This window comes from Alligator mississippiensis, chromosome 12 (assembly GCF_030867095.1).
Source record: "Alligator mississippiensis isolate rAllMis1 chromosome 12, rAllMis1, whole genome shotgun sequence".
In the NCBI taxonomy this organism is placed as follows: Eukaryota; Metazoa; Chordata; order Crocodylia; family Alligatoridae; genus Alligator; species Alligator mississippiensis.
The window spans coordinates 42,993,890-43,020,392 of NC_081835.1; the positions used below are offsets into that span (position 1 = coordinate 42,993,890).

Here is a 26,503-nt window from a genome sequence, read left to right on the forward strand (position 1 = left end):
CATGCCAGTGGAAAGCCAGCAGTGTGTTTGCATCAAAGCACTGTGCAGATGGGTTTGTGCACTGTGCCCCCAGCAGGCCGTGCTAAGGTGGCTAGAGTCCCCAGGTCAGCAGTTGTCCTAACAAATCTCACCCCCTGTAGGGGGTTGCTGACCCCTTGGCAAGTTTCTTTGGATGCAAGCCTGGAATCTAAGGTTCAGTGCCCTGGAATTTTAAGCACAGGCCCTTTGACAAGGGAAGGCAGCCAAGCCTTCACCTCTTATCTCTGAACACAAAACACCGTGAGAACTAGCAGGAGAGAAATAGCCTTTGCCTGCCAGCATCTCCCATGGGCAGAGGAAATGCTATGACAGCAGCTTCCCCCCATGTCCACAAAGTTGAGAGTGCCAGGCTCGTTCCCAATAGAGGCAGGGAGATCTTGAGCAGACGGGTGGGAAGGCTTCCTGGGTTGGGTGGTCCCATTTCCCTTTCCTGGTCTGTGAGACATAGGGGATAACAGCCCAGTCATGCCTGGAAGGAGATGGAGAGAGAAGAGATGCTTTGGGTCCTTCGTCCTTCTCCTGAACAAATGCTCCATGTGCCCCCTCCCTGAGGAAAAGGCCTCACAGCTGCTGTCTTGTCACTAAGCCAACATTTACTCTATAGTGACGTGGCCTGTCCAAACTTACATCCATTCCTAAGTTACTCATCAATAGCAGCAGGCACTGGCACTAAGCTAGACAGGCAAGATCTTTTCTAGTCGTCCCTGCCACTACAAAAGAATTTGCCAGGGGGTGATATGGCACAGAACAAACAGTTGGGCCCATGGTCATAGCGGTTGGGAATGTTGCCCACATCATGGCCCTGCTGAAACTAGATTATGTCTTTGTGCTGGTGCATGGGACAGGTCTGTGTCTCAGGACAGTCCATGCCTACAAACCATAACAGAGGACCCAGGGCAATCCAGTCCTACACAGGACCCACCAGCTGGGATAGAGGGCCCAGTTCCAGGGAAGCGGGAACTTACTGGAAAGTGCTGCTTAAGGGGGAAAGACGTTTAGGAATAGACGTTACATTTGTCCTGGGATAAGTTGTGCCTGTGTTTGTCCCAGAACAGCAAAGTCCCAGGATTGACATGTATGCACATCACCCTCCCAATCAGGGTTTAGTGAGTTGCTGAATGCACTGCCACTTTTCTGCCATTGATCCAATGATGCAGTCTTGGGACACCCGTTCAGATGTACTTTGCAATGTCTTGGGGCAAACTGTTAGCCCTTCTTATGCTATAGACCTTTTTAGGGACAACAGACATGGAAATCTGAATGACTGCACATTGTCCCAGGATAAAGTGGTTTCTTCCAGGACAAATGCAACATCTGTTTGTAGCCTTAATTACACTTTTTAAGAAACCCCCAGAAGCAGTTAGCAAATGGGAATGTAGACCCATGTGAAACTGTTGCCAGAGTACCCCCTGAAGGTTGGTGGGGGAGATGTAGACCCCCCATTGTGTTCCACTGGAATGGGCTTCTGGACATGTGTCTGGAATACATATGTGAGGCACTGGGTGGGAGGGAACACTCCCTGACAGGAGGATCAAAGCCTACATATGTATGCCGTGTGATGGCTCCAGCACATGAAGCAGTGGAGGCCATGGGGTGATTCACTTGGCACGCAGACATTTGGGATGTGCTCTGGCTTAGTTTTCTCAAGGAGAAGCCAACAGGCAGTGAATGCAGCCCCCACAGGCCTGTGCTCAGTGGGCAGGGGGTGGGAGCTGAGGCTCATGCTGTGCTGGGATGAGATTGGGATGGTGAGGAGGGCTGGACATAGAGCTGGTGCAGTTTAGGAAGGAGTGTCATAACCTGGGGTCCAGCAGAGGCTTCTTCCTGTGGGACACTGCATGTCCCTTTCTCTGCTGTTGGTAAAGTGTCTGTAGAAGCTGTAAGGGAGCTGCTCCCCATCACCCATGACCTGAGCATGGACACTGTTTGAAGCTACCTTTGCTGTCAACCTTGCATTCTTGGTGAAGGGGGGGATGAACTTGGTATTTGCCTTCTAGCTTTACCTTCACGTTCCTTTTCCCAAGGTCTAATGCCAAGCACCCAGTCCCAACCCAGTGATATTACTGAGGACAAAAAAGGGCCAGGACTCCTTCCCAAGTCAGGGGGACTGAGGGAAGTATCCTATGATCTCCCCCACTCCTAGAGAATCCCACCCTCCAGCCAACAGGGAATAGTGCCTTCCAGAGTCTCAGTGCAGCTGACTTGGGCCCCTTGCATTTGCCTGCCCTGCAAGCAATGATCCCGTGAGCTCTGAAACAATGTCAACAAACCCGCCACCAGCAAACAATCCATCACCCTGGAGCTGCCACTTATTGAAAACAGATCCGAGAGCCATAAACAATTCAGGTCTCGGCCTCCGTCTCTGCTTCGCTTTTGTTTGCTGGCACAGGTTGGGTTTCCTTGGCCAGCTGCATTGAATAAACTGAGCTCTACTTCATTAATTACTCAGATGCACATCAGCACGATCTCCAGGGAGCAAAGCATCCTCTCAATCCCGCCTGCCGGAGGTCAGGAAAAGCCCTTTCTTGAATTAGTGTAACATCAGCCCTTGGGAAAACAAACACATGGGCCAACCAAAGAGAAATATTGATGGTCAAGGTCAAAAGGGGCGGGTGATGATCTCACATCCTATGACATCATTTCCTGCAGTGAAGGTAGTCATGGCATGGCCTGAAGAGGAAGCATATGATAATTTTGACTTAGTCAGTCCTGGAAGTTGCCCACTGCTCTCCTGGATCTTCCTACCCATTTTCCAGCTCACTGTGACTCACCTCACCATAAATTTGAAGCAACAAGGCAAAGCTTCCTTACCCTCCTGGCACCTCTGGCAACCACACTGACCACAGGATTTCTGCTGCTTCCGTTTTCCTCCTTGGTAGAAATAATAGAGACTCATTGGGCAGAGTTTTGGGGTGGCAGCTACTGTGTCTTCTTGGCCTGTGATGTTATCCAGTCTTCCAAGCTAAGCAATGTCTGGCCTGGTCACTACTGGGATGGGAGACACCAGGGGAAACCATGGAGACTGCAGAAAGTGGACCTGCTCTGCTCTCCCTTTGGGTTGGCAGTGCTTGGGGATCATAGAGATGAGACATAAAAACACTTGCTTTGTTTGTACGTTGTTCAAAGCTGTACAGGTACTTTCCTGTAGGCCTGTGTGAGTAGGCAGCTATTCGATCCAGCCGTGTCGGATGCCAGCAATCTGATCCAGAGCTCCGGACTGGGTTCCTGCTTCGATCTGGCCATAGGTTATAATGGGGAATCAATGAAATATCTATAGCCTTGCAATTTTTTTCGTCTGATTTGGATTAAACTTGCAGGGGTGGTGGCCTCTGCTGAGAGAATGAAGCCTGCCAAGTGTCAAGAACATTGGTGCAGGGGTTTGGGGGGAACTGCACCTCAAGCTGCAGACAAGCAAAACTCGTGACATGGGTGACACTGTGTGTGTTAAGGCGCAGCAGGGTGAAAGCTGCAGGCCTGCTAGCCCCTGCTGCGGCCACAAAGCCTGCCAGCTCTCAAGGAGATTGGTGCAGGGGTTCTGGAACCCCTCATCCATGGGAGCGTGATGGCCTGTGGTGGCCTGGGCACCCCCATCTATGGGAATGTGATGGGCCCGTGGGGCCCTGCATCTCTACCTGCTGACAGGCAAAACTCGTGACATGGGTGCTTGTGCAACTGACTGTCTGTCTTGGGGCAGTTGATTGTCTATATTGACTATTTCTTCTCCTTAGTCTGTGGTTTTGTAAGTGTTAATCCTTGCTGATTAACTCATTAACACCTAATTAACACCTACAAAACCACAGACTAAGGAGAGGAACACTTCTTGTACCATTGCTAGTAACTAGCTTCCATATGAATCCCTTTCAGCCTAGCCCTGACTGTGCTGCATGCATCCCCCTTCTGACTGGTCTCTGTGTAGAAAGCAGCACCCCATGCAGATAGTAGGCAACTTCATTTCTCCTGGCAGCAAGTCCACTGGATCATCAAAGGCGGGTGGGGGGGCATTTATGCCCATCAGATTGAATTAGAGTCCTCTGCCCTGAACTGCAAGTTGCCACCCAACTCAAAACAAAGTATCAAGAGGTGAAAAAGTCTTCACAAGTCTTCCCCCCCCTGCCCGCAACCCTGACTCTAGCTTAGCCCCAAAGCTCCTGTAGGAGATAGTGAGGTCCGAGCAAGCTGTGTTGAAGAGAAACAGCTTCAGCAGAGCTCAGGCAAGGCCACTGGCTGTTGACCCATGGGGGAGGCAGGAGGCTATGCCCAGGGATTCAGCAACTAGCTCTGAGGTGAATGGCAGTCACCTGGGTGGGATGGGGCGGAAGGCCTCTCAGGCTCAGTCCCCAAGCCTTGCAGGAGCTGGTTTAAACCTGGCTCCTGCTGTCACTTGGGACTTTGCAGGTGAATAGAGCAGAGCAGGCCCTGGCAAAACACTTGTTCCTAGACCCCAGGAATGTCATCTTCACTTAGGCAGACAAGGTTCCTTGGGTGAATTTGATATCTTTTATTAGACCAACCCAAATGGTTGGAGAATAGTTATTAAGCAAGCTTTCGGGTTCAAAAACCCTTCATCAGGCTAAGGAAGCTTCAGCAGTTGGTGTGTGCTCTTCACTTAGGGCACTCATCCCACTTAGGTGCAGCAGAGCCAGGGCTTTCCCTCATGGATGGCACTGGGTTCAAAGCTCTGCCCACATTTGCCAAGGACCAGCTACCCAACAAGCAGTGGGAAATGGCATGGAGAATGAAACTTGGGACATTCAGGGGCTGGGGGGGCCCGCAGCCCTGGTAACTCAGGAGGAGCTTTAATAGGAGATAGGAAACCAGCACCAGAGTGGTGCTGATGAGGCAGAGGCTCCCTGCTATTCACCCTGCCCTGCAAGAGTCCAGGACTGCTCCCTGCCCAGCTCACCTGCCCCCACAGCTCCAGAGCAGGCATTGTTAAACAGACCTTCTGCTCCCACCTGCTGTACGTGGTTCCCGCCCCAGCAGCTTGGACCAGCAGCCCCTACCCCTCTGCAGCAGGAATGGAGTGGAGTTCTCTTCCCCGGCCAGTTGAAAAAGTTGGGGGAATATGGCTCTGTGGCTGTCCTCATTCTTGTGGCTGAGTCACAGAGGGAGAAAAGTCACTGTAAAGGATGCTGGCCAGGTGCTAGCTCCTTGGATCTGACTGAGCACTCTGGGTTCAGTGGCTGGGGGCAGAGAGACATTGGACCAGATGCCTGGGGTGGTGCCCTAATACTGTGTGACCCTGGGGAGATCATGGTAACTTATTGTGGCTCAGCATCCTCAGAGTGGGGCTTCTAGCACTGTCTGCCCCCTTCCTGCATCCTGAGGTCCCTGGGCTGATATTAAGCATGGCTCTCCCCTAAGGATCTGAAGTCAGTAGGTTCAAATCCCAGTATGGGATGGGCATGTGGCAGGCTCCCAGGGTTGATGTTGCAGTGTAGTGTTCACTTGCTGGGATCAAAGCTAGAAATGGATGCTCTGGCAAACCCAGCTCCCTCTTGCCCCATACTGTTGTGATGGTGACCCTGCGGGTCCACCAAGAGCCCTCCCCAGAGCTATATGCAACTCAGTGCCTGCACAACAGCTCCTGAGCTCAACCCTACCAGCTGCCGTAGTTCTCTTTGAAGCGAGCAGGAGTCTGGGGTCTGCAGGACCAAAGGCACGGTGCCAGGAAATGGCTTTAAGTGAAATGGCTTTAAGCAAACAGTCTGCACTGGGCTGCGGGTGTGGGGAGGTGTCACTAACAGGTCAGCTCCTGCCTGGTAGGAGGGGAGGGAGCAGTGGGAGGGGGCTGGTCCTTGCACAATGGGTTCCAGTATCAGGCAGCTCCATATGTCTCTTTGCAGGGCTGTTCCCCAGGTGTTGCATGCACTCAGCCACTTCCTGGCCACTGAATGGCAAAGCATGGCAGGACTCTCAGGCCTCAGGTTTCCTCAGAAGCCTGTTCAGCTGCTTAGACCCCAAAAACCTTGTTCAGCTGCTTGGCAGTGACAGTCCGGTTGTCCTTGGAGGTGTTCACGCAGGAAACTTCTGGCTGCAAAGGAGGTGCCACTCAGAACAGCCCCATTCTGTGCCATCTGCCCCTGCCCAGCCTGGGCAGAGCATGCCCCCCGCCCTCCAGGCCAGGCTGCCTGAGCACCCCTAGCCTTCATATATACCCCCAGGTACTTACCCTGTACCATAAATATGCTCCTCCCTTGTGTAGAAACTCACTAACATCCTGTCCCAGAAAGTCAGCAGTTCCTGGCATCTCCAGGTCAATTAAGGGAAGGAAGAAAAAAGAATCCAGCCAGTTTCTGGAAAGCTGCCTGGAGCAGCAGTCCACAGTGCCCCCTCGCACCCGTTTCCCCCACCCCAGCTCCCTCATGCACAGCCCATGCATATTCCCAGTGCCACCCCTTGGCTGATACCAAGGGGGCTTGATCTTGCAGCCTCTGCTCATTGCAGTCCTGTAGCCCTTCTGTTGCTCACAGCAAGGCTGCACTGCTCATGTCTGGGGTGGTTATGAGGGACATTTGGGGGGGAAAATGATGGCTTTCTTCCCCACAAACGCATGTCAGGGTTTTGACCCTAGCCCAGCTGCACAGGACAGTGACTGTTTGGGTTCAAAAACCACTGCCAATAAAGAAATGGGGAGGTGGGAAAAATGGTCAGTTTTCTCAAACTGAAAAAGCCCGTTATGTTTCCTGAAATCATAACCTTCTTCACTGGAAATCCCCACGGTTTCACTGCAGTGCTTTCATGCTCAGTTTCTAGTTGTTTGGTTTTAATTAAAAAATTGGAAAAAAATGTATTGAAAAAACAAATTTTGACCAAGCCATTTCAGCCCAGTGGAGCTTGCTGTGCTAAAAGAGGGAAGGGAACTGAGTAGGGGCTCTCAGGTTCTCCATTTCTTCTGTCAGTGCCCAGAAGTATATCTGGCCAGTGGTATTAGCAAGAATTGGAGCTGGTGTCCAAGCTGATGGAGTTGTGTAGGAAGGGGGTGGAGAGCTGTGGGCTGCAAAGTGGCTTCCTAACCAGCCATTCAAATCAAGCCTGTGGTATAACTTCTCCAAGAGCCATTGGGGTGCCTGCCAAGCCCTTGTGATGGGCACTTGTGTGGGGGAGTTTTTGCATGAGGGATGTTAATGACCAAAGCATTGTGATTTGTGAGCATCACACAGAGGTGCCTCAAGCCCTGTATCCTGTGCTCCATCAAGGCCACACCTAGTCTCTGGTGTAGCCACAAAATTCTGCCCTGGGGCTGAGAGCCTGAGCACGCAACCCCAGCTTAGAAGGGCTGTGACATCTTCCATCTCTCGTCATCACGATCTATCAGTCGGGATAGCAGACTGCACATCTCTGCTCACTCTGCTACTGATCTCCAGAACTGGCCAGCCTGCTGGGGTGAGTTGCATCCCTCACTGCTTGGCCCAGTGCCCGTTTCTCCATGGCCTTTCCTCTACTCATGTCCATATCACCCAGGTGTGACACCCCAGTTAATGAGAACTGACCAAGGCAGCTTTTACCCAGGCAATTTGCATCACACTAGAGGCCGCCTGCTCCTGGGCTCATCACTTCCTTGACATCTTGCCTAATTTAAAGGGACAGTGCCCCATGTTTGACAGGCTGCCACACAGAAAGGTGATTGACTTGGTGGCAGAGTATAACTGCTGCAAATTTCCTCCAAGTGGTGCTTGTCCAGGCCAAGTGAGTAGGCCCTGGGGGGGGCTGTCCTCAGCTATTTAAAAGGACACCATCGAGGATGTTGTTGTTGTTGCTGTTACTCTTTGCATTATGCCCAGAAATGCTTTGATGCTTTCATTGCAGAAGGGGTTGATTCATACTCCCTGCTCTTTGTTCTATGCTGGCTCCCTCCTATAGGAAGGCAAACAGAGGCAGCTCCCAGTCCAGGTCTAGGGCAAGCACCACTGGGAGGAGGTTGCTGGGAGAGAAGAACTGGTGGGATGGGTCAACAGGACATGCTCAGGACAGGCTTGGCTGAGCCTTTGCATATTGAATATCCCCTGCTGGGGGGCAACAGGAGTCAGGTCTTATAGCACCTGTGCAGTGGAGAAGGGACAGAGCTGGGCTCTCACAGGCCAAAGGGACTGGGGTATGGAAGCTGGGGATGCTACAGGGGATGTTTCTTGTGGGCCTATCTGGACTCAATCTCCACGACATGGTTGTTTGTGACAGCAGGGCTAAGTACTGACAGTCAAAAAGCCCTAGGCTGAATCAATTCAGTCTTTGCAGATTAGTCTAAACTGCACAGATTAAATTGAAATGGAAGTGAACAGACATTTACCTTTGATTCAGGAAGTGCAGCCACATGCATGCAGTGGTTCAGGACAGAAACCAGGGGTGGTAGAGGACAGCTCTCTGGCTGTGTGTTCACTTCTTTTTCCTGCTGCCTCCAATGTCTCTGGGATTTGCAATCCAGAATTACAGCAGCAGGACTCTGCAGGTTTGCTCATCACTTCTTCTTCCTGCTTCCAGGTGCCTCTGGGATTTGTAGTCCACAGTTGCAGCCAGCAGTGAGTTTGAGCAGAGGAAGGGGTGTTTAACCCCCATCCCTGGCCCCGGACTCCAGCTGGGGTGGGCTGTATCCCCAGCTGGACTTGTCCCCCTCACCTCCTTTGTCAGCCAGGCCTCACTGCTCCAGCTCCGAGCAGAAGGGTGGAGCCAGCCCTGCTCTCTGGAGCAGACAACACCACAGCACAGACGAGGGCTGGAAAGCATGCTGGGATGCTGGGGGACTGTGATTTAACATAAACCAGGACGAGGTCTGAAACAGAAGTTTCATAAACCAGTTTGACCCAAATCAGTTAAGTCTGATACTACATTCAACCAAGTTTATCTTAAACCAGTCTTAGCCATTTTGGAACTGGTTTATGTGCACTGAGCTTCTGTTCTGTTACAGGTTTAAACCAGCTTCTGATCACTTAAACCACTTTATATGTAACTTCTGTCCCTAGCCCAGGGAACTGGACTTGATGACTAAGTTTGCCCTTCCCAGCCCCATGTTCCTGTGACAGCAGGGTACAGTAGATACACCTGAGCTAGTTTTATATTAGCTAGCTTGAGTGTCAGAAGCAGGCCAGCCATGGGTGGATGGTGCTAGTAGCAAAGCCAATCCAAGAAGCAGAGTAAATCTTTAGCCCTGCTGAGCACTGTGCTGCTGCAGATACACTACTAGCTGTACCCAATCAAGACTTTAACACTAGCACAAGCTGCCTAGGGGGTGGCACAATCTCTTCCACTGGATATTTCAGGAAGAGCCTGGCCAGGTGTTGACTTGGGATAGTTCAGGAATAGCACATATTGCCTCTTATCAGAAACTAGATAAGATGTCCCTTGAAGTCCCTGCTGGTGCTCAGACTCTATGAACATATCTGCAGTGGCCTACACTGCAGGATGTAGAGCAGTCATAAGAACTTAAGAACATAAGAATTGCCATTTACTAGGTCAGACCGTAGGTCCATCTTGCTCAGTATCCTGTGTTACACAGTGGCAGAGAACAGATGCTGAAAGGGAAAGTGAACTCAGTATTACCAAGGTTTCTTTTCCACTGTTCTTCTCTCACTTGCAGCCTCCAGCATTCAAGGTCCAGGAAGGACCCCACTATTTACTTCTTTCCACCCTGAAAACTGACCATTTATACTCACTTTTTGTATTCTATCTTTGAGCCATTTTCTAATCCATGAGTGGATGTTCCCTGTAATCCTGTGACTACCTAACTTAGTTAAGAGCCTCTGATGGGGGGACCACGTCAAAGGCTTTTTAGAAGTCCAAATATACTAGGTCAGCTGGGTTGTCCCAATCCACCTGCTTACTGACACCCTCAAAACACTCTAGTAGGTTGGGGAAGCATGATTTCCCTTTGATAAAGCCATGTTAATGCCTCCCCAGCAAGTCATGTTCATCCATATGCTGAACAATGCTTTTTTCATGATTGTTTCTACCAGTTTTCCAGGAACAAAAGTTAGGTTCATTGGACTGTGTTTCCCAGCATCCCCTCTAGAGCCTTTTTTTGAACATGGGAGTCACACTGGGAACCCCCCAGTCCTCTGGTACGGAGGCTGTTTTTAGTGGTAGGTTGCAAAAAACAGCTACGAAGTCAGCAGTTTGAAGTGTAAGGTCCTTAAGGACGAATGCAATTAAGTCCTGGTGATTTGCTACTGTTTAGTTGATCAATTCCTCTACAACCTCATCAACCTGGGACACTATGGAAGAAAGACAGGTCCTCTGGGAGTCAAATTACCTCCTGATGCTCAGAGTGGTGCTTGTTTTGGATAAGCATGCCATTGTGTGATAACAAGCCACTGATTGACAAGCCACTCAGCCCACGCTGTCACTCCATTCCCCAGATCGCTGTAAGCTGAAAGTGTCTATGTGTGTGTGTCCACGTGTATAAGCTCCTGAACACGTGAGCCTGAGCAGCCGGGACAGAGACACTATAACACTGTCTCACATGCAGTCCCATCACATGGCTTCTTTCCAGAGGATTGCATGTGTCCCGGAACAGGATAGCTTGAAGTAGACAGAGTCTGAAGGCAGCTGAGCTCTGGGAAATGGCTTAGAGGAAGAGCAGATTATATAGCAGTCTGCCATGGCCTTCTGGGAAACAAATGAAAGGGAACAGAGGGATAGGGAAAATGGAAGGGAGATTCCAGAAAACAGATGTGCTCCCCACTCTCCTACACTGTGCCTTTAAGAGTCTGAGCAGTGCAGCCAGTGACCTCTGAAGAGCAGCAGAGTGTGCAGGACTGTCCTGTGTGTGTCTGCATATCCCAAGCTGAACGAGGGGTGATGACCCTCCTGGGAGCATCAAAAGCTTCTTCTCTGCTTCATTTTCACATGCTGTGCTTCAATCCTCCATCCTCAAGGGATAGATTCATAGATTCATAGATGTTAGGGTCGGAAGGGACCTCAATAGATCATCAAGTCCGACCCCCTGCATAAGCAGGAAAGAGTGCTGGGTCTAGACGACCCCAGCTAGATACTCGTCTAACCTCCTCTTGAAGACCCCCAGGGTAGGGGAGAGCACCACCTCCCTTGGGAGTCCGTTCCAGACCTTCGCCACTCGAACTGTGAAGAAGTTCTTCCTTATGTCCAGTCTAAATCTGCTCTCTACTAGCTTGTGGCCATTGTTTCTTGTAACCCCCGGGGGCGCCTTGGTGAATAAATCCTCACCAATTCCCTTCTGTGCCCCCGTGATGAACTTATAGGCAGCTACAAGGTCGCCTCTCAACCTTCTCTTGCGGAGGCTGAAAAGGTCCAGTTTCTCTAGTCTCTCCTCGTAGGGCTTGGTCTGCAGGCCCTTGACCATACGAGTTGCCCTTCGCTGTACCCTCTCCAGGTTATCCGCATCCTTCTTGAAGTGTGGCGCCCAGAATTGCACGCAGTACTCCAACTGCGGTCTGACCAGCGCCCTATAGAGGGGAAGTATCACCTCCCTGGACCTATTTGTCATGCATCTGTTGATGCACGATAAAGTGCCATTGGCTTTTCTGATGGCTTCGTCACACTGCCGGCTCATGTTCATCTTGGAGTCCACTAGGACTCCAAGATCCCTTTCCACCTCTGTGCCACCCAGCAGGTCATTCCCTAGGCTGTAGGTGTGCTGGACATTTTTCCTCCCTAGGTGCAGCACTTTGCATTTCTCCTTGTTGAACTGCATCCTGTTGTTTTCTGCCCACTTGTCCAACCTATCCAGGTCTGCCTGCAGCTGTTCCCTGCCCTCCGGCGTGGACCTTGTTGTTCATGGCCCCAGTGCCCCTCCAAACCTCCATCTGGAGCTAGAGGCAGTGCCTGTGACTATAGTGGTCCCAGTCAACAGTGCCTCTTGCTTAGCCAGTGGGCACTGTCTGTAGTGTGCCTGCCCCAGGAATGGATCTCACACAGAAGTGGCAGGAAGGGAGGCCCAGCACCTCCATGAGCCAGGTCTTGGTGCCATTGAAGGTATGTCCAAGTGCCTGGTCCCTTGGGGCTGTGAGCTAGTGAGAAGGTGAGTGAGACTTATCCACAGAGCACAGATAGGTCTTGGTGTGGTGGGAGCCTGCTGAAAATGGCTGGGCCCCTGCTGGGGGCAGCAGCTGGAAAGGATACAGGAGCAGCAGATGATGTGGAACGTGCCCAGAACTGAGTATTGCTGCCCTTCTCCTGCATGCGACTTGAGTGATCACTGAGTGCAGCAGCCCTGGCTCAGCTGGTGGCCAAGCAGGGACCAGATGCGGGAATCTCCATGCCAGCTTCCCTTTGCCAGATGTTTGCCTGTGTTGAGTGAAGAGAGGGAAAGTATCTGCTTCAACAGGCACCTGGTCCCCACCCCCATCTCCACCCCCACCGAGCTGCCATGACCATGTCTGCATCCCTGCCCCTGATATTGTGCTCCCACCCTGCCCCAGGCAAGCACAGTCTGTAAGGGCAACCTGGCAGATGTCTCTAGGAAAGTGACTGGGGGAGTCCAGGACTGAGCAAGGCCAGGGCAGCTAGGGGCTGGGGCAGGATTGGAGATGGACTGGGTACCTTGTGAAGAGAGTCCCTCCTTCCTCCCATTTAAATGTGTCCCCCTCACAGACGTGCTGCCCCTTGCCTACTACCTTTTTTTCCAGCTCTCTCTTCCTTCCCTGCCCCTTCCCAACTGCCCCTGCCCCCTCCATGGGCTGAATGGATGTGCAGTCCCTTCTGCCCTCATTGGCAGCCCCCAGAGCTCTCTGAATGCTGCATGCCCTGCTTGCCCCAGGGCAGCCAAAAGGCCTCCTCTCTCCAGTTGACAGGGGCAGCGCTTCCCCCTGCCCTGGCCTCCTTGCCTGCCATTCCTAGGGACTGGTTGTCCCCATTGATTAGAGCTGACAGGACCTCATTAGGGGCAGAGATTAGGGAAGGCTGCAGGGGGGCTGTGTCTGGTTCTCATTACTATCCATGGCTGGTCACTGCCTAAGGCCAGTCCTCACAGGGACCTGTAGCAGCCTGCTAGCAGCATGAGTGGCCACATGGGAGAACGGGCACCGGAAGAGCTGAGCAGCCCTTCCATCACCCACACATGCACCCCTACCCCTCCACCTCATCATCTACACATCCAATCTTGCACCTACACCCATGGGCCATACACATCCCGCACCCCTACCCACCCCTACATCCGGATTCACCTGCATCCATATGAAGATTTAACCTTCTAAGCCCAGCATCCACACACAGATTCCCCCATGCATCCTCAGCTAACCCTCCACACACAAATGCCATGCTACATGGAAGTACCCCCTCACTGACACACCTCTGTCCTTCAGGCATGCCCACTGCCAGTTTGGCTGTCCAAGGCAAGAGATTTCACCAATGAGCAGCTCAGGTTTGCACAAAACAACTGTGCCAAAGTGCCCATGACTGTGGCCAGCTTTCTGAACCCACTTCAAGGCCCAGCTTTCCTTGCCCCTGCTGCCTCAGATTTAAGCTCAACCGTGGGGACATGGGTGAAAGTTTAAAATACTTTGCAATTCCCAACGACAAGAAATGTTGATAGGGAGAGGTGCACAAGGGAGTCAAATAGCCTGAGTTAGTCCAAACAAAAAGGCCTGCTGGATTTTCTGGTGTGTGCTGTGAGACCAAGCCAGCCACGGTGAAACCCCAAACCTTGTCTAAGTGTTTAGTGTTATGCGGTGACAGGATCCTCGTAACCTGAGTCCATCGCAATTAGCACAGCCTGTTTGCCACCTTCTGCCACCAACCTCCTTCTACCCCAGCTGCTCCCCAGATCTCTTCCCTCCCACCCCACAGTGTCAACCCAGGCTCTCCCGAACTTCATGCACTTACTGCAGTGGAAATTGCAATGATTTGTAACTGACTGAAGTTACCCCAAGATCAGAAATGGATAGATATGCTGTTATCCCAGGGTAGCATATGGTGCTCAGGCAGCTATATGACTTTCTTGATGGTGCCAGGGCAAGTGGCAAGTACTCAGGGTATTTTGGCACTAGGGTTTTCCCCATAACCTCTTAATGCCTTCACTCCTCTCTTCCTCGCACCACAGACAATAGAAAGGGACAGGCTGGTGGTATGGGTGGTTCTTTGGGGCAGAATCTGGAAGGCAGGGCAATGCTGTCTGTCAGACTACTGGATATGCTGCTCAGATGTCCACTGGCAGCCTGCCACCTCAATGCCCCATTCCCAGCCCATCTGGACACAGCCCAGATGAGGCCTGAGGCACTAGACCCTTCTGTGGGGCTCTTCCTCACATGCTTCCCTGAGGCTGCCCAGTTGGGATAAGGAGCAGAAGTCAGTTCCCTCATTTCAGTCAAGGGCTTCAAAGAGAGGGAGTGCCCTGTACCACCCAGCCCCCACTGACAGGGGCACACGAGCTGCTGCGCCTGTAGGAAGGGCCTGCACTGCAGGTTTGCTGCCTCTGCACCATGCGGGCTGCCTGGTTCCCAGCCCCAGAGGGAAAGGCGGTCTGGTCAAGGGGCATGCAGGCTGCTCTGATCACCACCCACGAGCTCTGGAAATGAGGGTCACAGAAATCTCAGGGAGCTTTGTTTCCTATCTTTGTAACAGAGGCCAGAGAGGCTCTGGCCAGATGCTGGATCCCTGCCCAGCTGGGCCTGGAAAATAACTCCCTCCCTGCCCTTCACGCCCTCTAAAAGAACAGCTTGTCGAGCCATATATGTAGAAAGTCAACGTATTCCAGACGCGGTCAGGAGCCTCCTGCTCCATCCCATCAGCGCCCCCTGCTGGGACCCGAGCAGCCAGGAGCCTCTGCCCTCTCTGAGAGTGCCCCCTGGTGGGCGATGCTAGAAGGGGGTAACAGAGAGCCCTGTCACATGAAAGTTTCCCATTTGGAGGCGCTCTCAAGGCTTTCCTTGCACACGGACAGGCTTGGATGACCTTGAAAGGACTTATTATTTTAGTAATAACTGGCATAGCTGGGATTGCAGCAGGACAGAGGAGAGAGCAAAACAGCGCATTCCATGCTGCTGCCGCCTTACTCCCGTGGATTTGGAGATTGCAAGGGGGGAGGAGGGGCAGGTTAGAGAGAGAAAAACCCAGGTCTGACAACAGCAGAAGGTCAAATCATAACACCCCTGTTCTCACCAGCAAAACCTGTCCATGATGACACCAAGCCCAGCTGCCTGATCTCAGGACTCAGAGCTCCATCTGGATGATACCATTTGGATTCTGCTGACTGGCACAGAGCATGACATGGCATGCCAGCTGTGCCCAGTGGCCAAACTGGTGGTGCCCTGAGTCATCACAAGTGTTCCTCAACCATTGAAGTGTACCAGAAGAACTGTGTTGATCTCTGTACAGAGGGGGTGGACTTCTGGTGCTAACCATGTGCTATGCCAAGATGTTCAGGAGATTATTTTTGCTAGCCAAAGGGGCTGTGAAGCAAGACATCACACTGGTGGGGTGGAGGGCATAGCAGGGCAGAGGCAAGGTGAAACATTGTCAGGGCAAGTGGTAAGGGAGGCAGAGGCAGGTGGCACAGTTGGGCAGAGGTGAGGTCCACAGTGACAGGACAAAGGGCAGAACTGATCAGCCTGTAGGCCCAGAACAAAGTACAAGCATCCCTGTGATTTCAAGTCAGATATGCCATACCACTTTTGTCTGGAACATTGTGGGAACTGCCAGGCATAAGCGGTGGGGGGTGAGCCCCACCTGACCCCTATCTCTCCCTCCTGCAGGACTGTTGTGGGGCAGGCATGCACTGGTGCTGTACGCAGTGGCAGAGGAGTGGCTTCACGCCAAGTGGCACTGGGTGCTGCAGGATGGCACCGTGGTGCTGCTGCTGTTGCCATCTGCCGCAAAAAGGGGTGGGGGTTGAAGCCCTGTTAGTCCTGGCCTTCCACCTCCTATGCTGCTAGGGCACAGCAGTGAGCACCAGCACGTGCGAGAACATCACTCATGGACTGCTGTCAGGGGGGAGATCTGACTGGGTGCTGCCAGCAGGAATCCCTTGCTGATAAACTGCCTTCTCCTGCACAGTGAGGGGTGGCTTCCTGCTAATCTGTGGTGGTTGGTAATGTGTAGCATGTACAGATGAGCCAGCCCCAGGCTACTCAATGTCTAGGGTTTTATGGGCATTCCTGGGACCCTCAGGACTGGAGAAGTGGAAGTATTCAGGGACAGATTTCAAGCAGTGTAACTTCAGGGACCCCCCAAACCACCTCATGTTCTGCTCTGTCCTTAGCCTTTTACATTGCTCTTTGTTGAGGTGTGTCATCTCCCCCCAGACAGAGCAGGGTCTGAGTCATCAGTGATTGCTGTTCCCTTTCTCCCCTTCCTGGTTGTGCTGGGGAGGAACTGGTGGGGCTGCCTGGGTTTGTGATGGATGGATGGAAAGGAAACCGAATGAGTGTGCAGGATGGATGAGAGGATGAACATCTGAATGGACAGACAAACGTATGGCTGCATCAGTGGCTTATCATGCAAGCAGATTGAGTCCCTCTGTGTTGCTAGAGCCAGTGCACGCAGGAACAAAAATCCTGGCTCTTGCCCAAAGCATCTGTAGCACTCCTGACTTCCATCTGTCTGCCTCATTTATCTAGTGAATATTCATGACCCTCATTATCCTCCTTCAGTCATTTCTCCCACACTCAGGCTAAAAATAACTTTTGAAGAAGAAATTTTTTTCCTCCCTAGAATATAAAGCACTGAAGCCCTTGGTTCACCAGTTCAGATGAGGTGCTTTTCTGCATCATAAGCAGAGCCCCCTAGAGGTGAAGATAAGCTCCTGCAATGGGGTCCTGATGGGGCATGATAGGCTGGGGGGACAGATTTCCTTCACTAGAGCCCAGCTCCCTGGAAAGGCCACCCCATGGGGACGGTACAGTCACACCCACACCAGCTCTTTGTTCTTTCCTGCATTCCCTCCTTGTCTTTCTTGGTTTGCCCCACCCTGGATCAGCTCCAGTTTCCTTTTTAATGCTCAGTGCACAGGCTCAGGATGCTACATCACAAGGGCTCTTGTCTGGAGAGTCTGTGATTTCAGAGTATTTTCACATATCAGTGAGGACTGGGTCCCATGGGGAATTCCCTGGCAGGTATGGAAAAAGTTGGGCAGAAGAGGGAGGAGGGGAAAGAAATTAAGGGTGGAAGGTATAAGAGTTGCAGGAGAAGGATGATAAAGATTAGGAGAAAATTTTGCTAAGCCGTAGTTTGCTCTGTGGGCTGAAATACAATAGGAGCCAGATGCCTAGAGAGCAGTGTTCCATCCCGCTGACCAAGGGCTGGAGGCATCTCTTGCCTAATGCCATAGGTGTCCGGTGATCTCAGGTGTTGCCTGACTCGCCCAAGAGCTCTGCCCACATTGAGGCACCTAAATAAGGGCTAGATTTTCCATGACACTCCACAAACTAATGCTTTGCCAAGAGTTATATGTCTGCATTTTAATAAGGGTAGTGGAGCTTCTGATTGGTCAGTACACATTCTGAAACAGTGCTGCTGCACATTGATGTTGGTGTCCACGTTCTTCCTAAGGAATGAACATGCAGAGATGCATTGGGTGTAGAGAGTAGTAGCAACAATATTTTCAGGCAAAGGATATTTGGCCAAAAACATCTGAAAAACCACTGCTGTAGCAGAAAGTCTGGAGCAGTCACTGCTTGTAGTTTGATGGCATAGCGTTGTGGCCTCGTCCTGCAAGGCACCGGCTTCTGACATCAGAGTCAGAGTTGCGTTAGAGAGCAAATGTCTGGCTCCTTCACACCAGGTTCACCACCCTGGAGAAGCCATGCTGTTTAAGAGGAGAGGGTCAGCCAAAATTTTCTAGCTCAAGTGGCCAGAATTTCCTAATAGCATGAGGTCAGCAGAAACTGAAGGCAGTGGGGATGGATGGATGGATGCCGTTTTCCTGCCAGCCATCTCAGGCAGTGAATGGTTAATTCCTGCAGCTCACAGAATGCCCATGGAACAGACATCTGTGTTTGCTGACCTGCTTGCAAAGACAAAGGCACCAGCTGAGGCTCCACAGGCATCAACATGGCTTTGAGAAGAGAGATGGAGGGTTCCCCCATAACTGGGACGTTGCAGTCAAGAGCAGTCTAGGGCAGGGCTGTCTAACCACCTCCTGTCCAGCCACTGCTGCCCCCATTGCTCTGGTTGCAGCAACAGCCGGGGTCTCCAGGCTCCTCCTTCCTCCACCAGCTTTCACCTCCTGCCCCCACCCCAGGGGGCAAGGTGGGGTAGCATGGCACAGCCTATGTTGCCAGGGGAGCCCACAGCAAGGTGGTACCTAGTGTATGGCTGGGGGGCCCAAGGCTTGCACTGGTATGGCCTGCCCAGTGTGTGGCCTCCAGCTGCTTAGAAGTTGGAAAGCCCTGATCTAGAGGGACAGTAAAGGTTGGCCAGCCCCTACAGAGGGATCAGATTGCAGCCCACACTGTGGCTGCGTGTGTGTCTCTCTCCCTCACCCTACGGTAACTAGAGAGCCTGGACAAATAAGGGTGACAAGTCTTGCAGACTGCTAGCCACCATCCTGTTGGGATATTGCTCTCCTGCCTGCTCCCTAGTCCCAGGGGGATCTATTTGCCATCTGTATGAATATTGCTTGGCAAAGTGCCAGGGTGCATCCTACTTGGGGCCATACTACAGAATTCACCAATGTCTTGTCTTTCTGTTACCTGGGCAGTGGGGAGGGACTGTGTTGCTCAGGGGACCTGTAATGACAGCATTTGCATTAGTGCAGGGGTTGTCAATTGGGGGTACGCATACCACTGGGGGTACTTGAGAAGGCCCTAGGGGGTATGCAGGGGTGGGCAGGGATGGAGTGCTGCCATGCACCATCCTGCACTGCCACGCAGGCACCACCCACCCAGCCATATGCAGGGGGCGGGGGAAGATCACACAAGGTGGCTGCCACTGCTCTGCACTCAGCCACGCACCACCTCCGCTCCACATCTGGCTGCCAGGGGTACATTGCTCCACATCCAGCTGCTGGGGGTACACTGATGCAAAAAGGTTGAAAATCCCTGCATTAGCATACAAGAGAACATGTGCGGGGAGCTTCCTGTGGGCTGGAAAAGCCTCTGAAGTCTGATGAATTGGCCTATGACTTGATAATGGCCTGTGAGGGCCACATGGTAGCTGGAAGCATGATACAGAAGTGCCATGGTGCAACAGTTTGCTTCCCACCAGCCTCCAGAATTGTCACCAGACTGGATTCTAGGTCTCCACATCTCTGCTGGCCAGCAGGTAGATGGAAGGAGCTCTGACGCTTATAGAAAAAGGGTGTATGTGTGTTTGCTGCCTGCATAGGTCAACTGGAAGTGGCTGCACTGTAAAAGGGATATTTGCAGCCTTGGTTCCCTGGCCAGTGGGCAGGTCCAGGCTCCAGTGCCTGGGTGGTATATGTAACTGGTGCTGTCAAGACCATCAGGCAAGAGAAAAGGCCAGGAGTGTTAGTCACAGGTTCAGGGTTTTGAGGTTAAAGAAAAACAAGATCCAGGACCATGTTCATTGTCTCTGGGACAAGCTAAGTTGTGCAGTCCATTGTTGCTTTCCTGCAAGACCCTTAAGTGAGCAACTCCCTGTATGCTGTGTGGCATGGACCACCAGGGATCACAGGGGAGTCAAGCAGACTATAGACACTTGGGGTTGAGGTGTCTTGCCACAGGTGAGGGAGAAGCCTCCTGGGTGACAAGCCTTGGCCCTGCTTGAAGGGTGAGTCCCCTTGAGCCTGCTTCCCCTACAAGGTAAGAGGGGCAATGGCCCCAGGTCCTACCTCATGGTAGACTTCTGCTGTGACCAATCATGCCAAGAGCAAGAGACCCCACTGCCCCCACTGCCTCAGGGCTCCCCTCTTTGGTATGGGACCATCTTTGAGTGGGGGAGAATGCAATGGCCCGAGCCTGGCATGTGCTACTGCCCAGAGCCCCTCGAGGTGGAATCTCCTCTTCCTGGCCCTACTGTGCTCCCCATGAACCACCTGGCACCAGCTGGGCTTGCAAGATGCCAGTTCCTGGCTTGCTGCCACGTCTCATTAACACAGCACTCCAGGAAGCACAGCCAGAGGCAGGGATTAGGGGCTGCTTTAACCTCTAAAGCTGGCGCAAATCTGCCCTTTGGGAGAAGACTCTGCCAATACCCCAGGCAGGAGCAAGCTAATCCCCTGGCATGCAGAGCAGCAGGTGGAGGGTAAATGCCCTGCACAGCACAGGCAACCAGGCTGTTAGCACAGCAAAAAATAGCTCTGCCCTTCGAGGGACTCTGGGGCGCATGGTAGAGGGTAAGATCAGGGGCCAATCGGGCAGTCCCTGCACTATTTCCCCAGCTAACCGCACCTGCTGCAGGCAATGTTCTGTGCTGGCCTCCAGGGAGCTCTACTATGCCACTTCCCACATCCCTGTGCCACCTGCCTGCACCCTCACTGTCAGCCATGTCTCATTGTGTCACTGCCCCTTCACTCTGCCACCTGCAGCTACTTATTCCGCCATGTGCCCCATTGCTGTGCCACCCCTCCTTGTCACTCTGCACTCCCCATCAGTGGGTCGTGTTCATTCTGCTTCCCTGGGCCACCCTGTCTTTTTGTGGCCAGCTCAGCCTATTTATTATATCACCCTACTCTGACTGAACACAAATATCCTATAAAATGTAATGGGCTCCACTCATAGTGCAGCTGAGGGGAGTGAATGCAGCCATGATAAGCTGTGGGCTGAGGTTCGGGATGAGAAACACAGGCTTCAGTTTGCCAGATAAATGGTCCATATGTCTACAGCACATGGACTCTGAGAAAGCCCTCCATGCTGCATTCACTCCCCTCAACTGCACTGTGAGTGGAGCCCATGAAATTTGATGGGCTTTTTGCTGTCCTTTCACTAAGAGAAATTGTTAGCCATGGTAGTCTGAAGTCAGGCAGAAGTCAAGGTAGAGATGCATTGTATAGACTAACTGTGTAACTGTTTGTGAGTCCAAGCTCAGTTCATCAGATGCTGTGAAAGGACCAAACCAACATGAGCTAACTTGAATAAAACCAACTTGAACACAAAATTGTGGAACAAGAAATCATCTACAGACTGAATGATGTTAAATTTGGTCTAAACAGTGACTATAGATTCTTATCCCATTACTTAGATTAGCTTCTGTGACTCCTTTGTTTCTATGGGTTTATTACTTGTTTCCTTCCCAGCACCAGGAGATTTTGTATTCAAATCATTCTCTCTATTTGATAGCTTGCTTTGTTCATGTCCTTTCACAGTGTCTGATGAAATGAGCTCAGAATCACGAAAGCTTATGCCTCTCTGATATACTGAAGTCTACAGAGTGCACCATGCCTTCTGCCAGTAGCACTGGGTGGATGGTCATGGGTTACACAGTGCTGCTTCTTTCCCAAGGACACTAAAGGTACTGACAAAAAAGCCCTGCAGAAACATCCAGTGAAAATACCCTTGTATGTAAGGATCTGACAGAGTCCTGATATGACACTGTTTCCTTTGGAAATAAGCACTCTCTCACCATGGGATGGCCAGTACAACAGAGCAGTGGCAAGAATATTCACAGATACTCTTGTAATATCTAACTGTGGCCCCAAGCCAGGCAGCTGTGGGAACCAGTGCTCTTCACCTCCTTCTAGAGGTGCTGTTAGGACACTTGAAGTATTCTTCCTGCTGCAGGTCCATTTGCATACACTCTTCTCTTGCTTCCTCTATGGACAAAAAAGCAAACTGCAGCCCCTGCACCTCCTAGCAGATACAACTGGCATGTATGTCAGGAGCTGCTTACTATTCCCCACCATGAGCAACGTAGCTGCCCGCTGTGGAACACACTCCTAGCTGCAGTTACATGCTGGCAAGAGTAAACACACTGCAGGTGAGGATCTGTAGCACTGTGCCTGGAGCCTTGCCCTTAGCAGCAGTAGTCCCTGACTGGGGAATTCAACCTAGGGCAGTCCAGAGCTGAGAGATCATTCTGTTGCTTGTGACTGTCAGAGGCAGCCATGGTGGGTTGGGGACAGCTGGTGAGGAGTAGTAGTGGTCCCAGGAATAAGGGGCTGAGTTGAGCTGGAACAGTGGTGCTGACATGCTGCCCCATGCTGGGCAAGTGGATTATTTCAGTGGGTGAGGCCTGGCTTTCACTGAGGGGTTCATGTTCTAAGGGGCTGGCTGGCCTCCCAGGACATGTGTCATGGCATTTGGGGACATGCTGCATGCCCATGCCCAAGCACAGCACAGCCATCCTTGCTGGCCCCCTGCCCGAGTACATGTCAGGCTCTCTACAGGCTTGCCCCACCCCTGCTGAAATCCATGCCACTGCATCTTCACAGCTATCACTGCCTGAGCTGGCTCGATTCCAGCTAGCGCGGGAGAGCTGTAATGCACCAGTGATGGCAGGTAGGCACAGCTATAGCCTGCTGGTGTGTTTGCTGTGCAGTCGTGCCTGGCTCTGTTAGAGTGCTGTGTGTGTATAGGAGAGATCAGGAAGAAAGCAACTTCTGAAGAGGATGCATTTTTAAGTACCTAAACCTGAGAGCAGACAAGGTATCAGGAAGGGGCCAAGCTATTTGTCTCACCTCTGGATCCCTTTGCTGGTTCTGATCCTGGCTCTTCTCAGGACTAACAGCCCTGGGAGAGGGGTCGCCTGTTGAGCCATCCAGCTTTACCCCCATCCTGCCTGACCCCCGTTCTCAGAGCCCTGCCCAGAATTTGTAGCACATCTGCTCTTGCTTCTGGCTCTAAGCACGTTCGTCTGGCAGCCAGGCCAATTTCTCCCTGGCTTCTGGCCATTCCCCCTGTCTGTCCAGTTATAGTCCCCCTCCTCGCACCATGTCTCAGCTGCTGGTTTGTAGAGGCACCATCAATCCCTTTTGCTCTCAGCCCCACCTGTTAGCAGCCAGAGCATGTGGCCAGATCACTTCTCACCTGCCTTCCTGGAATTCACCCACACAGTGAGAGCCTCCTGTGGAACAGCTTGGTGGACAAGGCTGGTGTGGGGCCACAAGGCTGGTGTGGGGCTCCCTAGTGCTCAGGGAGAGCCAGTTCCCCTGTCAGCAGTAGCCCATGTCACCCTGCCCTTGCCAGGTGACTTCATTCCCCCTGCACCATCCTGGCCAATCCCACTTTGTCCATGCAGCAGGCTCAGCAGCCACCTCTGAGCTGTGGCACCTGGGCAGGACACATGCCAGTTGCCTGTGCGGGCTTCCACAGACTGTTCCTCATTCCTGTCTCTTTCTTTTGGCTCCAGGCCCTGGATAGTGGAGTCATCAATGCTCTCAGGGTCTGGGGTCACGGCTGTTCCCCAGCTGGCAGCATGGACACTGGGGGTCTGCCTTGGCTGTCCTCTCTGGCTGGCTCCCTCAAGGATGGGAGGCTGGTTAATGCTGGAGTGTGCTCTGTTTGGGTTTGGCCAGGCTGGTGCAGGAGGCCTGGCATAACATGATCCAGGTTTCCCTCAGGATTTTCTGCCTTGCTGAGACCAGCTAATGCTGGAAATGGTACACCGAGGCCCAAACAGAAGAGTTTTCTCTGAAGAAGCACGTCAACCTAAAGATCTTTCCTGAGACTGAGACTGAAATTGTACATCGGGAGGCCCTAACCTAGCTCCCATCCCTGCTCAGATACCACAGAGACCAGGGCAAGATTGTGGGGCATCAGCAGAGCTGTACACAGGAGCCCAGGGGTGGGATGGCAGGGAGATGTGGGTTGGGATCTAGGGGTAGTAGCCAAGCTGGAAAGGAAGACCAGGGATGGGATAACAGGGGGCTGCCGGTCAGCACTGAAGGATACCAACAGAGCTGTGGTACGGGGCAAGGCCACCGGTTCATGGCCATCTGTCTGATCCTGGATGTTTCCCCAGAGCCACCAAAGTGACTCTCTGCTGTCCCCAGATGGGTGAGAAAGCTCTGTATTGTGAGAGGTCTCCTCCCACAAGTACTGGAGGGAACCCAGTCCCTGAGCAGGCATTCACCCAGGAACACTAATGCATCTTGCACCCAGTGGCCCCTGCAGGGCCATTGCTCCCTCAGAGTGCTCCTCCTACCTGTGCCTGGAGCAGGGCACCAAGAGCCTGCAGGTCTTCAGCATGCCAGGCTGGTTTCCACACTGCTCTCCCATTAATGCTGCACCAGGTGGTTCTGCTCACTGAGCTTTGCTCCCAAGTCTCATGCTGAGGTCAGCATGTCACAGTGGTGATGTGTAGGGGGTGCATGGGGGTACACATGCACCCCCTGAGAGTGCAGGTGCACTCCGTCACCGGTCATGCTCGCCGCTTAGGTGATGGGTAAGCAGGGCAGGCAGGAGCACTGGTGCCTCCCCTGCAAGCACTGGCCGCTTCCAGAACCCCCCAGCCCGGGTTAGTGAGATTGGTCATGGTCTCCGGCAGTGAGATTGGCCACAGAGGACCGCCCCCTGGTCAGTGAGATTGGCTGCAGGGGATCCCCCCAGTCAGCGAGACTGGTGGCTGGGAGGGCACATGCCCCCCCTGACTAAGGCAGCACCAGTTGCCCATGACATGTCATCAACACATGAGCACAGGATCAGTGTTACAGAGAAGTGATGCCTGAGTAGGTGATACTCAGGACACCAGAGAACCTAGATAAGGTCCTGGGTCTTCAAGATGAGACTAGGGCCCCACTGTGCCTGGGGGTGCATAGTCACAGAATGCACTGTCAGTTGAAACAGAGGGGATGTAAAGGATGGGAGGGAAAACTGAGGCACAGAGAAGGAGGCAGTTTGTAGAGTCAAACCACCTAGCTGTCCTGAGCTGCCCTAACCACTGCATCCTCCCTGCCCTATTGTGCCAGCTGCAGGCCATGGTCAAACACCTGTAAGTAAAAGAATTCCTGTTAATAAAATCTCTGCCCCCAACAGAAAGCAGGTGCCACCTTTGTGAGGAAAGTGCAAAAGCAGCTGATGCTGCAGCGGCAGCTGGATGCGCTGCTGCAGTTGACACAACAGGTGCCAGGGCTGTGTTGTGCATCATGGCTGCCCTGGGTGTGGAGCTGCCATGCTACACCTCTGAGCCAGACAGGAAGAGTGGAGAGCTGGGGATGGAGGAGGAATGAGCGGTGTGGCAAGGCTAGCCAGATCCATCCCAGTGGTGCTGGTTGGCAGTCTGAAGAGTACATTAGAGACAAGCCTTGTGAGAGCATCTGAGCAAGTTGGAGCAGTGGGCATGCCTGAGGAGACATGGGCCAAAACACAAGCCTGCTGGTGTTGGCCAGGCACTTGGATATATGCTCTGGACCCCTCATTCAAAGGGCTGGGCTCAAGCTACCTTGTGTCTGCAATCCTGCATCATTGGAGCATGTGCATGGGCAACTGGTGCTGCCTTAGTCCGGGGGACACATGCCCCCCCCCCCCCGCGACCGGGGTGGGGGTCCCTCGCAGCCGATCCCACTGACCAGGGGGTAGGCCCCCCTCAGCCGATCCCGCCAACCAAGGGGTAGAGGGTTCTCCCACCCCGTGGCCAATTGTGAGGCAGATGATCACTGCATCTGCTTGCAGAAGTGGCTGCGGCCACTTCTGGAGCACCACAGCTCTCCACTCCTTGGCCAGCGCTCTCAGGGGGGGGGCACCGGCACTCCTGCCTGCCCCCCTGCCTGTCACCTAAGTGGTGAGCATGGCCAGTCAGGTGGTGTACCAGTGCTCTCAGGGGGTGCACGTGCCCCCCTGTGCACCCCCTACACCTTGCCACTGAGCATGTGTATGCATGGGAGGGGATTAATTAGTGGAAGAACAGGCCAAGCCTGAAGAGGAAACCCCCCTTCCAGGATCTAGGGAACAGAGATCAAGTTCCCTGGCCTCTCCCTGCATGAGTCACAGCCCAGAAACTATTCAAGTGCAGCCAACCCTGCACACCTGTGTGAATGGATAGGGTTACTGCCAGTGCCCCCAGAGAAGGCTAGTACTGTGTATCCACACAGCCACCTGGCCCCTGCTGCCCTGGGGGCCTCAGAGCTCAGCTGGGGCACGCCGAGCTTTGGGTCTGGGCCTGGGCAAGGAGGGGCATGGCCACAACCATTTATAGGAGACCCTCACCATTCACAGGGGATACATTCTCAAGATCCCCGCAAATGACAAAATCCACAAATAGGGCACTGCATTCATGAATGACATCTGCGTTCATGAACGCAGTGCCCCCTGGCAGCTGGGGGTTTGGGGGCACAGCTGCACTGGCAGTGGTGGGAGCGTGGTGGCGGGAGCCCGGCAACGGCAAGCACAGAGCTCCCAAGGAGCTCCTGTAAGTGTATTTAAGATGCAGGTTCAGCATTCATGAATATTTGAAACCGCAAATGCCGAGCCCGCGAATAATGAGGGCTTCCTGTATTTCTACTGACCCTTTTCTGGGCTCACTCCCTGGCAGGCTCTGGCAGAGGCTGGAGGAAGCTGCTCTGTAATTGGGACCTCTCTCCCCTGGGACCAGCTCACACACAGAGGGAGCTGCTGCATCCCTGTCAGTATTGTAACCCCACCCCTCACTCCCAGTCCCCTCCAAAGCTATTGGGTCTCCCCAAGGCACCTTGCTTGGGGGACACAGTGTTTTGCAGAGGGTCTTC

General features: G+C 52.8%; 1 protein-coding gene across 3 annotated transcripts in view; it reads left to right on the forward strand.

The window, feature by feature from the left end:
* Positions 1-26,503, forward strand: part of SEMA3F (semaphorin 3F) — a 126,660-nt gene that overhangs the window by 58,464 nt on the left and 41,693 nt on the right. The gene's annotated exons all lie outside the window — the stretch shown is intronic.